This window comes from Herpailurus yagouaroundi, unplaced genomic scaffold (genome assembly GCF_014898765.1).
Source record: "Herpailurus yagouaroundi ecotype Mexico unplaced genomic scaffold, PumYag 197, whole genome shotgun sequence".
NCBI classification, from domain to species: Eukaryota; Metazoa; Chordata; class Mammalia; order Carnivora; family Felidae; genus Herpailurus; species Herpailurus yagouaroundi.
Genome location: NW_024412428.1, coordinates 15,994,900 through 16,003,728, shown reverse-complemented (window position 1 = coordinate 16,003,728; position 8,829 = coordinate 15,994,900). Strand labels below are relative to the sequence as shown.

Genomic DNA, 8,829 nt, shown 5'->3' with positions numbered 1-8,829 from the left:
AACATTCTTCTTCCCATGGAAACACAGCCCATTCAGATGGCTTTCCTCACTGTTCTTTTCTGTTTTGTATTTATTGTAGACTCACAGGCACATTACTTATGGAAAAAACAAATTAAGGAAATAGACAAAATGTCACCAACACCATGGCAGAGATGGCATTTGTTATAAAAAACATATCCTAAGAGAGGCAGGAAGGGGTATACTATTTCGTACAGATGGTAAGATTGCAAAGTAAAGTTCTTAATTTCTAATCAATAGCTGTGTCTTCTCACTGGTCCACTTTCCTTTAAATATATTTTAAAATATATGTTAAAGACATATACTTATCCCAGTATGTGTAATTCTATTAGGGGTTTATTTTTAAAGACACACTCAAATAGAATATGCAGAATTTTGTTTATCTGGCCAAGATAAAACATTACATCAATAAATGTTAGCTTCACTTTTATTTTCTTAGGCACTAAAACATTTTAATTACTGATGATGAATAGGAAGATGAGTTATTCCTTGAAAAAATACAAAACTATTTACAGTTGCATTGTATAAAACAGACTTACTTTCATATATATTGCCCCCTCCCTTGTTAAATAGAAAGCAGACTTGTATTTATTGTAAAGTTCATTACCACGTCTACAGACAGATGTGTTCTCGAACATGTTATAAAAGCCATCATTTAACATTAAGAAAACTAAAAAAAAAAAAAATTGAAGATGCTAATGTATTTTTGTGTTTGAGAGTCAAAAGAGATTCAGGGAAGGAAGGGAATTTTTGTTGTTTGTTGTTGTTCCTGTCTTTGTTTTCTGGAGAGATCTTAAAGGAACCTGGTTTGCCTCAGTGTACTTTGGTATTTTTGGAGGGGGATAATCTAGCAGTAGTGCTCCTAAAAATTTAGGAGTCGGGTCTGAGCTTGAGATCAACCCAGGAGAAGAGTAGTAAACTAAAGAGAAATTTAGAAATAAGAAAAGTGATTTAAAAGAAAACCACAAAAGCAGCATGAACATGACACCTGTGGGTGATCTCTAGCGATATCCTCTTTACTCCTGTAAATCTTCCCAAAAAAAAACTCAACTCAGGTGACCTACAAAGGAAAGGAGGGGGGAAAAGGGATAACCAAGAAGGGAAATTTAATTTTGCGCCTTGGAGTCTGCCTGTGAGTGCCGGCTTGCCGCCTACCCCCGGCTCCCTTGGGGAATATTCCTCGGGAAGAAACTGGTGCTCCTCTCAGTCTGCCCAGCACCGACTCCCAGAAGGTGTCACATCGCGTGGTTGGGACGGGAAGAAAGCGTTGCCACTCATCTGTTGCACAGCCCGAGGATGGAGCAGGCAGCTGCTGAGATGAGGTCGGGGACCAACAGCTCGCCCCAGGGCTCTCGGAAAATAAAGGAAGTCCAGTAGAAACCGAGGGTCTCAAGGGGACAACCCTCAGCGAAGATTCCGCGCGGACGCCACTCTTGATCTGATCTTACAAATGGACTCTCGAGTCACAGGGCCGTGACCAACCAAGGCTCCGTGAGTCACAAGCTGGGAATCACCACGTCGCATTTACAGCAAGTAAGTTACTGCCAACTTCGCCAGTATATGGCATTTCCTCGCAGCGCTTTGGTCTTATTTTAGTGCGTGAACGCCAAAGAGATTGGCCAGGAGATAACTTACATCCTGAAACCTCAGTGCGCTGATGCGAGCATCACACACACACACACACACACACACACACACACACACACACGCTCACACTCTCTCCACCTGAAGCCACCGAACCTCGCGCTCCTGGGCTGGTACGTGTTTGGGGTTTTATTCAGTATTTGGAAACTTACTGATCTCCTATGCCTGTTGGAAAGCCCGAGCTGGGTGGGGGTGGATGCAACGCTGCGCCTCGTCATTTATTCCTTGCGACTGTCTGGATCGTTGACACTAGTCGCAAGCCGCATCCTCCTGCTCTTGCAGGGGAAGTCTGACACCTTGAGGACGGGAGTGGGGGTGCCGGGAGCCCAGAGGAGCCGGAGTGGGAGAAGCTTTGAGAGTTCCCGGGTGGGGGTGGGAGTGGGGGTTACTTTCCTCAAGTCTGGCGACCTGCCGCCGGGGTGCTGGTTTACCGGCTTGGGAGCCGAGCGTCCAGAAGCCGGGTCCTGGCGCGAATTGGAGTCCGGCAGCCCTGCAGAGCCCGCCCAAAGCCTGGAGGTGTGTCTGGCCCGCACCCAGGACCTCAGGCGGCTTCTGGCCACCGGCTTCTCTGGATGACGGCTGGCTTCTGGGGAGTCCGCCTGCCCTGGCTGACCTCAAGGAGTTGGCCCAGGGAGGCGGCGGTCGTTCGGGGGGCTTGGTGGGGGGGGGGGGTGGGCAGCGGAGCCGGGACCCAGCGTCAGCGCCCGCCCGCGCGCGGGTCCCCTCCACGGCCACACGGAGCGGTGCGTGGGACGCGCATCTTCACCGGCTGTCCCTACCGAGCAGGGTCTGTGCGGACCCTGAGTCAGGCAACCGCCCGGGACGGAGGGCGGGGTTATCTTCCTCGGGGCTCGTCCGCCGTCAGCCGTGGGAACGCTAACTTCGTCCCCAGGGATCGGTGGGGGCGGGGGTGGGCGAAGTTCTCCTCCCCTGGAGCTCACCTCCCCCTCCGGGGCCGCCCCTCCCCCGCCTCCCATGGCACCGCTCTCAGAGCATCCTCACTCCGCCCAGTTCGGTGCCAGCTGCGTGGGCTCTAGCTTCGTGCGTTTTCCTTGGAATGCTCCAAAACTCGGCAGCGACTAAGGAAATCCCATTGGATTTGGCCGGGCGTGCTCTCCCTGGGCATAGCACCCGCACCGCATGTCCTTGGATCGATCGCTCTTCAGCCAGAAGACTGCCAACTTTGCAGGTAAAGAGGGTGTCGCCTCAGAGCTCCATTTGACCGGAGCTGCACCTCTCCTCCTTTCTGGGATCTCAGTTAAGTTTCTCAAGCTGCCTGGGAAGCCGGCTCCCTCTTGGGAGGCGGACATCCCTGGGAGGGGGGTTATGAGTTCAAAAGGCTCCCGCTGCGTGGTTTCTCTTTAAGGCTCCAGACAGGGTTTGTGAAGCTTTCTGTGGTTGACCTGGGCTGAGCGGGAGTTTGGGGATGCTTCTCTGCCTCTCCCTGCACCCAGCTTTAAAGCAGGGGAGAAGACGAGGAGTGAACCCCTGATGTGACTTATATGGTAAACAAAGCGGCTGCAGCCACGCCATGGTGCTGGGGAGGAAGGCTGTTTTTAGCCTTTTATGCGTTTGGGGAAAATGGAGATCTTGGTGGCCCCTGGGCGTATAGAAGTGAGCCCTAGACTCGCTGGCACCCAAACTGGGGGGGATGTAGAAAGGAAAGTGATCAATATCCTGTCGATCAATTACACTCTGCGTCATTTTCATTCCCTATCAAGAAACAGAAACACTTTTACCAGTGTGGCTGGACCAAGGCTAAGGATTCCTATTTCGCTTGGCAACTGAAATTCCAATTAAGCCAATGACCCTGTTTGCCACTTGGGTAAATCACTGAGATTCGTAGCACAACTTGTTGTTCCAGCTGTGAACTCAGCTGCCTTTTGTGACTAGAAACTAGAGAATACTAGCAAGGGATGAAGGGTTTGGGAGAGACTGAAAGAAAGGAGCTCTGTCTGTATTCACTATGTTGCATCCACTATGATGCATCCTTGTTCACATGGTTTCTTAGGGAGACCCTTCCCAGTTAAATTCCACAGCTATAAATGCAGCAGGTTGCTTACTGCTTACTGAGTAAGCACCAAGCCAAAGGAGTGGGAGGAGGCAGAGCAAGGCTTACTTTTTTTTATTAAAAATAAATTTAGGACAGACTTGTAAACTGAAAAAAAAAATCTTTCTGGTCTCATAATTTCTGGCCTTTCGATCATAGTAATCACAACAGAACATACTACAAATTCTTTAAGAAAAATGGTTAACCAGAGGGTTTTTTAAAAAATAAATAAAACTGTGAGTTAGACAATGAGAGTAAGAAAGTGTGGGTGGATATGTTAAAACACTGAAAGCAACATCTCTGTGTTATGGTTTGCTGTTTAAACTGACATTGCAATACCTACTTCTATTCACCTGGACAGCATACCAGGAAACGTTTCCCCTTAAGTATTTATGACAAAGATTCAAGATACAGGGATAACTAATACTTAGATATTAGAATCAAAATTCAGGTAAGACATTGTTAAAGAAGCACTTTAAAAACTATATTTGTGAATTAATGCAGTTAAGGCAAATGAGCACATCAGTTAAATGCACTTTATCAAAGTATTTTATGCAGATGATTTGTATTAATAAAGGTTAGTGCAGGTAGAAAAAAAGAAAGCACGTACATTGCCTATGAATAAGAAACCATAGACGTGGAGAGTCTTTCAATAGAGCTCTGATCAGAGCTCAGCTCTTCTGCCAAACTTGCTGTTGTGGAGTGAAGAGCTGAAAGCTTTATGCCAAGAAAGTTACCTTCAAAGAGAAACGCTAACAGGTTGATGAGACTGGTACATAACAGGTGCTTAGTATTGGAGTGAATAAATATAATAAATATATCATTACATCAATAGATAGTTCAAGTAAGGCAGGGTGAGATTTGTAATTGCAGATTAGGAAAGTTCTTCCTCTTAAGAACTTAAAGACACACGAGCATTCATCAAAGCAGAAAGTAAGCTCTACAGAAGAAACATCTCTTTAGTAAAACCTTTTGAATGTTAACAATGTTTCTAAAAATCTCTGAGTTTGAAAAATAAGTTTTCATTTACTTGCTTAATGGTTGTTCTCAAGGATTTATAAAAGGTAAATTAGATTTCCATTATTTATAAGTTTTACAATTTTGTAATTTTTATGTTTTATTTTTCTGTTGAAGTTATTCCCAGAAGGTCAGATTAAAATGCACAGAAAAAACTAAGCGAAAATTAAAGTTCTACATGAATTTTATGGCCACTTTGATTATTGAAATGGTAAGAGACCAAACAACTTTCCGTATAAGATAACCTTAATTAACTCATACCTTACATAAATAGGAAATATCAAAAACATTTCTATTATTCTTTCTGATTAGGAAAAATTCAAATATCTTGTATATCTTGTCCTGGACACACATTTTAAACTTTTAAACTTAAAGCCTATTATAAGCATGATAAATTTCTATTGAAGTATAATCATAGCCTTTAGAATATGCTGATTAACCCCACCGCGTTAAAAATATTTTTATAAATATGTTGTTGAGAATACTGGCATATTTTTATAACTGCATGTTTAACCGCCAGGATACTTTGTGGCAATTCAGATTATCAACATTACATTTAGCAGCTAAAAACTGAAATATTCTATCTTTTCTAATTAATTCATATTTTGTAACAAAAGTGAAGATATGCACACATTTGTTCAGTAGTTAAAATTGTGAATATCAGTGCTCAAAGACATAAAAGATTTTGTAAATGAGGATAGATATACAAAAATTGCTGAACAGTATAGCTAGGACAGTAAAACTGTGGACTGAGTATTTTCTTAGGAAACGCTGAGTCTTTCACTTTTTCAGACAAGCTAGATGATGAGAAATATAATAAACGATTGCATTTTTCTTTCCCAAAATCATTATTGCCAAACGTTTTATGAGATTGGATTCTAATGTGCATCCTTACTTTCTGCACTGTATTGTCTAGAGTAAATTGAAGCCAATGCTCTTTGCTTTCTTAATATCTATGGAAAACCTTCCATAAACATATTAGTTGTCATTGAAAATGAGATTGAGGAGACAGCTCAAAATGAAAACCTTGTGTTTTCACCTAACTTGTGCCCATCACTTCCCCACCCCAAATTCACATTAAAACTGGTGAGTTCAACCCTGCTTCCGGTGGCCAGTTGCTTCTTTCTAGTGGTGATGAAAGATTGCTTCAGAACTCTTTCCTGTCCTTATGATTTTGACTTCTAATCCTCCCAGATGCAGTGAGATCTCACTATGTTGAGAGATTTGAGAATATTTTGATCAGGGATATAATATCATGGCTCTATCTTTTTAATCAGCACAAATATAGACCTGATCCCTGTGAACATTAGTACTGCCAAAACCACTCTATGATGAAAAAATACATTTAGAAAAAGAAGCCATTCGTTGGCAAAAATGAAAATTAAACACACACGCTTTGAAAATGTACCAATTTAAAACTACGTTGTTCTCCAAACTCTCTGGGAAATGAAGTGATCTGTTTAAAATTTTTAAAAATCTCAGTGATTCTTCTGAAAGTTCAGTTTCATTTAAATAGGATACGAAAAAAGAGATAACTGTTTCAGTACTTGATCTGCTCTTGTAACTAAACTATAGATGACATCCCATTAATATTAGGGTATGTTTTGTCTCCTTTTAAAACATGTTTCCTTTGAAAATACAGCAGTGTCATAGAGTAATGGCTTCTTGAGGAGCTGACGATGACACATGGGCAAACTTTTACACATACAATTAGAAATGTTAATTAAAACGTTACTTTAAAAATATGCCTGGATAGCTTTATCTAGCACACTGCATTCTTTTGGAGAAATGACAAGTGCAATGAAATAAATCAGATATGCATTCATTATATTCTGCCTGTAGTTTACTATTATTTTTTTAAATATGTTGGAAAAGTCAACATAAGCAATTTCCTTGAACACATTTCATCAAAATTTAAAACTTACTTAAGACAGAAAATGGGAACTATTACAAACAAAGGTAAGGAGGAAAAAGAGAGAGGGCCAGTATTTATGGGTACTTAATGTATGACAGGCACTATTCTAGGAACTCAAAAAAAAAAAAAAAAACTTTTTCTCATGTTTATCTTTACATCTACCTTAAAGCTGAAGTATTATTACCACCTTTTGAAGAAGTTGAGAAGACTAAATCTCTAAAAAAAAATCACAAAGCTGCTTCATGACAGAGTCAGGATTTGAATCCTTGTCTACCTGATTCTAAAAGTGACACTCTTTTAACTTAATTCTTATGGTTTTTAAAATAAAATTAGCAATCTCTTAACAAGATTCATAACTTCACGGTATTCTTACGACTAATTAGTTCTTTAAGTTTTCAAATGTTTTAATATTGGGACATAAACACCCCCATTATGAGTTGCTCTAACAGTTTTGAAGCAGAGCACGAGATGAGCCACTCACATCAAGCAGGTATTCTCAAAATTATTTCCTTTCTTATTCTTGAATATAAATATGATATATGGAAAGAATAAAAGGGTTATTTTAATGGATAAATTTTAAAGTGATAATTTTTTTCTTTAAAGGGTCCTAGATTACAATTTCTAAATAAAAAGTTCTCATTCAAAACTTTAAAACATCTCTAGGCTAATAAAACATCTTTGTTTATAGAAAATACAATCATGTTAAGACATGTTAGGTTTATATTGCATTTTACCGATGCTGCATGAAATTTCTAGACAAGTGTTTTTGTCTTAATTTTTTTCTGAAATTTTAATTGCTTCCTTGTTTTTATCACCCCTTTGTATTTAATCAGAGGAGCTCTCATTTATACATCCCAGAAGACATCTATCAGCTGGTAACACATTTTAAGAAATTTGCCACATTTTTTTTCAAAGATATACCTGCAGTAAAAACCTATGTGATGATGTCTAAAGGCCTATCTTGAATATATGTAATACTATTACAAAAATTGACTTTGAAGTGGTGTCCATTCAATAGATATTTGTTGAATATTAGTGAATAATTGAATATTGAGATGAATAAACTCTTCATCTTTCCATTTTCTGGCAAAACTCCCTCTGTATATAATAAATTTTCCCTTAGTGTCTCCTGTCAAAATGTTTTCCAAGCACTCGAGTCTAGTTCACTATTACTGTCTCCTTGAAAGTTTCCTTCCTGTCTCCAGGTGTTGCCAGTATAAATACAAGCAAAGTTCTTGCTATATTCTGACTTGCAAGTGGGTAGAGGTCTGTCTCCTGAAGTAGACAGTAAACTCCTTTAAGAAACTCAGAAGATGCTCAAAAAATGTGTGTTTTTCACTGAATTTGGTGGTCATAAGTATAATGCTTTTGTAATTGAGCATGATTAACTTATTTCACAGTTTCATAATACCATAGTTGGCTCATATTTTGAGCATATTTGTTTATCGAATGATGCCAGTTATAATAATGACATTGCACTTGTCTGATACATGGAGTACCATATTATACCTATGTTACAAAAAAACAAATTCACTGTTATTCAGTGGATATAAGTTCCGGGTCAAATAGTTACTCCATAATGCTCATTTTCACAGGATTTATGTAACCCATTATATTAGTGTGTTTTAGTTTAAAGTGGCACTGTACCGCAATTCTTAAGGGAAAGTTTTTGTTCCATGATGCTGTAGGAAGTATGGTTGAAGTTGAAAGTATTTCTCAGGAATACCTACTGAACTAAAGAAAGCCAGAGACTTCTCTGGGGTGATTATATTAGGCAAATCAAGTTGAGACTTCACGTCAAAAACTTGATAAGTACGTGATGCCCAATTGTGAGTGGCAGAAGCTTCTTGCTTTGTGTGTGTGTGTGTGTGTGTGTGTGTGTGTGTGTGTATCTTTTCATTCTACTTCCCTGAGAATAAGATTGTTACAAATCAAGGTTTATGAAAAGTGTTCAGATACTCTGATACATTTTTCTTGTATTTTACCTCTAAATGATAGTCGGGAAACTACACAACTATATAAGCTAGAATCCTGTGCCTACCAGGATTATAGTCCATAGCATAATGCATTGTAATTTTCATTTTCACTGAATTAGTATCATTAGTGTTCAGTATATGCTCTGAATAGATGAACAGAGTCAATGAATGCATGGATGATTGGTCTGTTGCCAGCAGCTATGTTCAAC

General features: G+C 39.9%; 1 protein-coding gene across 4 annotated transcripts in view; it reads left to right on the top strand.

Moving 5' to 3' along the window:
* The first annotated feature begins 300 nt into the window (after window positions 1-300).
* TRPC4 (transient receptor potential cation channel subfamily C member 4) overlaps window positions 301-8,829 on the top strand; it is a 201,140-nt gene continuing 192,611 nt past the window's right edge. For 2 of the 4 annotated variants that reach the window (XM_040448272.1, XM_040448274.1), the window contains exon 1: window positions 2,554-2,851. The gene's annotated coding sequence lies outside the window, so the exon portion shown is untranslated. The other 2 variants (XM_040448277.1, XM_040448275.1) reach the window with 2 other exon arrangements.